We start from the raw sequence: 6,824 nt of genomic DNA on the forward strand, positions 1-6,824 counted from the left end.
GTTGGTTTGAAGATTTCTACATTTGTGTAAAAAAGAGCAGTTCTTAGTGTTAAACTGATGACTGTTAATCTGCAGAATGTGAAACTAACAAACAGGAAACTTCTCGAATAGAAATAGAAGTGAACACAGACCAGTGTCTTTCCTACCACAGCGTTTGGTTTACTTACTGAGAAGCAGTGGGTTACTGTCACCTTCCTACATCTATTAATAAACAATGGACCCCCCCCCCAAGGAAGTCAGAGTCACAGTCCTCTGCACAGAGGGTTGTTTGAGGAAAGAGACCGTAGACAAAACTAGACTTTTCATCTCTCTTGTCCCAAAAGGCATGCTTAGAGTAGATCTTTGTCACTACTGAATAAAATGTACTTTAGTCCATTAAATGATTAAAAATCAGAAGACATGGTGGTCTTTTAAAGAAGCGTTTTCCTACTAGCTGTTGGTTATTTTATGTAGACTGCACTATTTAACCACTGATGTAACCCAGAGAGGGGAAACGACACAGAGGAAATCAGAGGAGAGGGGAGGAGAAGATAAGGTAGGGGAAGTAGGGGAAAGAAGGAGACAGGAAGACAAGAGAGGATAGGAGAAGAGAGACCCTGTGGCCAGTTCCAGCAGGCATGGTCTAATGGAATACAATGGCTGCCTCCACTCTGGACAGCTCAGCACACCAATACTAATACTGAGGAGAAATATGACACCTCCATCCCACAGCAATCCATCATCATCCATACAGCGAAGAGGGTCTGTGAGCTCCTTCAGCCTGCCCTTCACTCTGCTTGTCTGAACACTCCATTTCTTTTCTTTTTTTTTTTTACGTCATTAGTTTATTTACAATTTTTTCTAGTATATAGTTCAAGAGTTTAATCCAACTTTCAGATCATCTCTTAAACTTTCTTCATTCTGTTAAAGGGATGAATTAAATATCCTTATTTTTTAAGTAGCTGGTGTCTTACTATAAAGAAAGGAGCGGCAAGCCCAGATCCAAAGTACAGGATCATCATAGCCAGCAACCGCCACTTGTTTTCCACTGAAAATGGCAAATTCTTCCCTGGATCCTCCTCATAGTGGCTGCGACAGACCATGGTGGTGGTGAACCTCCGGATACTCTGGCCCAACATGTCACTGCTGGAAGTTCTGTGAGGGCCGCGGACACGGAAGGCAGAAGAAATGGCCATACCACCTAACTCTCCTTTCTTCACGACCTTGCTCTGAACACCCCATTTCTTAATTGTCACAACGGTCCTCCAGGCCAAAAGAGTCTTGAAAAGGGCGACTTCACATGACCTCCCTCTGGAGTCTGAAGTTGCAAAGAGATCTTGAGTCTTTAACTATAGGTGACCTTCCCACAACGACGGTTCAATGGCTTGCCTGTAAAGATTGCTGGTCTATCGTTAGGAGGGACTGACCAAGACCATCTCCAAAATATGGCATAAAGATAGTTACTGATGGTCTCCTCCATTGGGACAGCTTAAGGCCTGAAATGTGGTAAAAGGAATCAAAACCAACCAACTAAACAATAACAACAATAGCAACAACAACAAACAAACAAACAAACAAACAAACAGCATGTAGTAACCTACTCTACGTAGGTGAGCTCAGACTGCTTCAATGGAGCCAGTGGAGCATGTGGAATGCTGCTACTCATTGCCCCCAGCCCCCAACAAACCTGCCACTTTGTGGTATCTAAGTCCCCATACATGTTCTTGCATCTTATGTATGTACTTGAAACACACAGAACTCTGAGTGCACCAGGTTTTGAAGAAAAGCACTCTGTGTTTCTAAAAGTGCCTAACTTGGACAGGATGCAAGGGGTGGAGAGTAACCAACCATGAGAGGAGAGACGCAAGCCTCAGGCTGCTGCAGTGGTGCCATGGCTGCATCAGGATGCTTTCTCGGTAAGAAGGATGCTCTGACTCTCTTGCTTGCTCAGTGTAAGCTCTTGACCGCTTGCTTTGTTGCTGAGTGAAGTCTCAGTGTCTCCTTTTGGGAAAGGTAAGATTGCAGCTCAACTAGAAACCGGAACCTCCATGTAACTTCATCCTCTGAGCCCCTGGATCCAGTCACACCTAAGGCACTGGATGTTTTTAGTCACATGAGCCCATTAGTACCTTTTTTTTTTCTGGAAAAGCTACTTTGATTTCTATTTCTGCCACTTGCTATCAAAGAGTTCCATCTAATGCAGGCAGAGATGGCAATCTCTACCGAGCTCTGAGAAATGAACTAGCTCCACTAAGCCTCATCAGTAATGGATGTAAACAAAACTCTAAGCCAGAGCAGTGCGGTACTCACATCCGTCTTCCTCTGTGCACTAGGGTGCCTCCCTGGCTGATGAAACCCAGTCGCAATTGATGGAGATCAATGTGATTCATCATTATGTTTTCTGAAGCATCGTTGCCACAAACAGTTTCTGTGTTCGATTTTATGCTAATTCCAGCTGGTACATTTGTGTGGCAGACACATCACTCTTAGCTATGGAAATGTTTTCACATTCACTAAGCTTGAGAGGATATTCTAATGAGGCCTGTCACAAAGTCCCTTTTACAAACCTAAGTGTACATGGGTTGGGATGAACTGTTCCTAAAGAAATAAAAGAACTAAGGCAATAAAAAAAGCAGCAGGGTAGGAAGGACGTGACATATTGTAAACTCACTGTTCCAGCTTGGAAGGGAAAAACACCAGCACCAAGAGATGAGCGAAACCAAGGAAGAAGTGCTGGTGCTAGACAAAGAAGGAGAGGCAATAGGAGCCAAAGATGCTAGGGCATTTGAACAGAACTCTCCTTATGATGGAAAAACGCTCAGGGCTAGGCATGGAGCTCAACTTGTAGAGCACTTGCCAAAAAAGCAAGCTGGAGATAGGTTCAATTACCAGTAGCACAGAAAGCTGCGGTTGTGGTGTTGTGGTGTATATATGGTGTGCACCTGTAATCTGAGTGTGCAAGAGGTAGAAGGAGGAAGATCAGGAGTTCAGGGTCATCTCAGCTATGTAGCAAGTTCAAGAGTAGCTTGGGCTACATGAGACCTAGTCTGAGTAAGAAAAATAAAGTAATGAAACTGACCTATCTTTTCTATGTTTAAGATGGTATCTAAGCGATTGGGCATGTGAAATAGGGTTAAGTCAATGAAGGAGATGGTGATGACGGCCATTGTGATTCTAGACTGACACGTAAGCACACAACACAATAAAGTATGGATGGGAAAGAATCGAAGCATGAGGCTAAAGCAAGGTGTGCGCTGTATCCGACAGCTGGAATACAATGCCTGAAGTGGGTAATGATGTCTGATAAAGCAGAGTAGGTCCAGGTGATTGGAGACTTTGACACAGGGCTTTGGTTTGAGCCTGTCAGGAGTAGCTTGCTCCTGAGCTAAGAGGTGTTCAGCCTTGTGTTACGAAAGAGAAAGCAAGTAGCTACAGACAGGTAGAACCAAGAACAGACCATAAAAGTAGAGACCTCCTATCTAAGATCACAAGGAGAGTGCAGCTGAATTAATGAAAAAAATACAGGCCAGTGACAGAGGGAGTAGAAATAGAGACGAGGGGTTTCAGAGATGGCCGCGAAGGTAACTACACAAGTGTACAGATAAGAAATTGGTTCCTGGATCATCTGTGTGAAGAGCAATAATATGTCTGTAATCCCCAAATGACAGAGTGGCAACAGGAGGAAGATTGGGCTGGCTGGCCAACCAGTCTAGGTAAATAAACAAACTCCAGAATCAATGAGAGACCCTGCCTCACAAATACCGTGGAGAGCTAGAATGAAAAGAATGTGTTTTGAAGAACAAAAGACAGAAGAGACATTTAAACCTTTAAACTATACTTGGTGGTCATCTCATCTACTTTAGAGAGATACTCAGAATTTCCTTTTAGCTTTCCTAGAATTAAACACCAACATTAGAAATAAAAAATTTTAATTTATAATTATACTGTATTTGAAAACACAGGAGAAATATGGAGGCTGCCTGCATAAAGATAGGTCGGATAATTCTAGGCTTAGGTCAAATTCGGCCTCCTGCTCATTATGGAAATCAGGTATTATCTGTTTATTTTTGTCTGCAGCTGTGTAGCAGTGTGGAATGAAGTCTTGCGTGTTGCAGGGATGCTCAGGAGGCTGGCGTTATTCACTACCGAGCCTTTCACAAAAGACATTTACTGATGCTGATGGAGATGAGAGAAATCACAAGAGCACATGAAATAATAACAATTTTTTGCTTTTTATGTTTTATTTCTTGAGACAAGGTCTTACTAAATAACACTGGTTGTCCTAGGATACTCTATATAAACAAGGTTGACTTTGAACTCAGAGACCCAGTTACCCCTGCCCTCTGAATGCTGGAATTAAAGACATGTGCCACCACACCCTTATAGGATTTTAATAAATAATTTTAATATAAGAACTTTTATTTTTCAATTAATTTACTAGTATGTTCCTCCAAATAGTTCTAGCAGATGAAGAAGTCTGCTTTGTCTATATTCACTGTATCCAGAATGGAAAGACCCGGGGCTTCTGGGAGCTTAGATTGCCTTTTGGATCACTAAGTAAAGACTAAATCATTCTCTGTATAAATATATTATACGTTGTCTGGTTCTTTAGAAAGTAGTGCTCTACCCTATAGGTGGAACAACAACATGAACTAACCAGTACCCCCAGAGCTCGTATCTCTAGCTGCATATGCAGCAGAAGATGGCCTAATCGGCGATCATTGAGAAGAGAGGCCCCTTGGTATTGCAAACTTTATATGCCCCAGTACAGGGGAATACCAGGGCCAAGAAGCGGGAGTGGGTAGGTAGGGGAGCAGGGTAGAGGGAAGGTATAGGGAACTTTCGGGATAGCATTTGAAATGTATATAAAGAAAATGTCTAATAAAAAAGAAAGTAGTGTTCTTTGTGATGTGTATATATTTATATTGGAGTCTCTATTACCATAGTATTCTATTAAGAAAGTACTCCATTCCCTCTGCATGGCAAGCCATATGTATTTTAAACATGAGAATTCTTCCTTTCCTATGGTTTCGTCTCTTCCTAGACACTGATGAGAATCCAGTGTGTGGTCAGGATGGAGCTGGACAGTGAAAGCAGTAAGACAGGCCAGGTATCTCTTTGGTCGAGCATGCTTATCATGAGGTCATACTTTCTTCGGGATGATATACAAATCCCCGTATATTTGGTGGCTTATGGGCAAGATAAAGTCATTCCTCAAAGTTCTAAAAGGCTTACAGTTAGAGTACAGGGGATTCAGTGTCAGGTGGGGACCCTCTCTGACACCACCTTCTCTTTCCTCTTCTTTCTCCACCTCCTATTCCTCCTCATCCTCCTCTCCCTTCTCCTGGTCCTCCTCTCCCTCCTCCTCTTCCTGGTCCTGCTTCTCTCCATTCTCCAGGTTCTCCTCTACATTCATCTGTTCTGCTCTCATCCAGTAGCCCAGAGGGGACTGGAACTTATTATGCTGCCCATTCATGCTTCAGACACATGCCAGTACTTCTGCCTCAGCCTCCCTAGGGCTAGGTGGCAGGTGTGCACTTGATACCTGGCCAGCTAAGATTCTTTAAAAAGGAAATTTTATCCTAGATTTCCAGACAAGCTGAATTCAGTCAACAATATCTTCAGGAGAAGGAAAAGCAAGAAGACTCAGTGGAGAAGTGCGAGACTTTAAGAAGTGCTAAGGACAGAGGGCGAGATTACTAGTCAAGGGGTACAGATGACAATTAGAAGTGAAGAGGGCATTGGGAGGAATTCTCAACACCAGTGCAGGGACACTGTCAGGACAATTCTGACCTCCAGTTCCACAATAGCCTAAATCTGCACTGTGTGGAATCCACTAACTTCATGGAAATTTGTCACAAGACACTATCATTCTGCAGAACCCGATATTTTTTATTGCCCTAGTCTGGCAACCTTCTTAATGATTAAATGTTGGCCTGACACCATTATCTTTGAAATACAACAGAATAAACCCATGTGTTTATTGCTGCTCCCCTACAAACACTAAAATTAGGGAATAAATAATGTCTGTGTCAAAAAGATGAAGAGAAATGTAAAAGAAATAACACATTGCAGCCTGATTTCAGATGCGTGGAGCATAACTGGTTTAGCCAGTGCAAGTGACAGTGTGCTAAACAGTAAAATACTGACACTTCAAGCCATAGGGTATAATCGTATTGGAGATGAAACCTAGGGGCACCCCAGTTAGAGATGCAACAGAGGGATGTCCATCACGTGCAACACTGAATACCATAATAGTACAATAGCAAGCAAGAAAAAAAAATCATGCAGAAGTCTTCTTAAGGGAGGTAGTGAGACAGTTCGGTGGGCAGGAGCACTTGACACAAACATATGCGCTGAGTTTGAATCCTGGGTACCTGTATAAAAAGCTTTCCATGGCTATGAATGCCTGTGGTCCCAGCACTGATGGGTCCAAAAAATCAATCCTGAAGCTCACTGCCCAGCCAGCCTACCAGACAAAACAGTGAGCCTCTGGTTGAATACGAAGCCTGGTGTCAAGGCAATCAATAAGGTAGAGGGAGAGTGATAGAAGAAGAAGACACCGAGCTCTCATTCTAAAGCCCAGCAAACACAGTGGGCAGCAGACTTGCTTGGCTTTCCCACTGGCCAACAACTTACCCCGTTTCTGAATTCCGACTTAAAATTTCAGGACATTGTGGGGAGCCGCCCTCACATTCGCCTTTGCAAGATGGCGCTGACATCCTGTGTTCTAAGTGGTAAACAAATAATCTGCGCATGTGCCAAGGGTAGTTCTCCACTCCATGTGCTCTGCCTTCCCCGTGACGACAACTCGGCCGATGGGCTGCAGCCAATCAGGGAGTGAC

The 6,824-nt window shown here is 43.3% G+C and overlaps 1 pseudogene; it reads right to left on the minus strand.

Annotated features, from left to right (window-relative positions):
• Gm20091 (predicted gene, 20091) lies at window positions 811-1,209 on the minus strand (annotated as a pseudogene).

Source organism: Mus musculus, chromosome 10 (genome assembly GCF_000001635.26).
Source record: "Mus musculus strain C57BL/6J chromosome 10, GRCm38.p6 C57BL/6J".
NCBI lineage: Eukaryota > Metazoa > Chordata > Mammalia > Rodentia > Muridae > Mus > Mus musculus.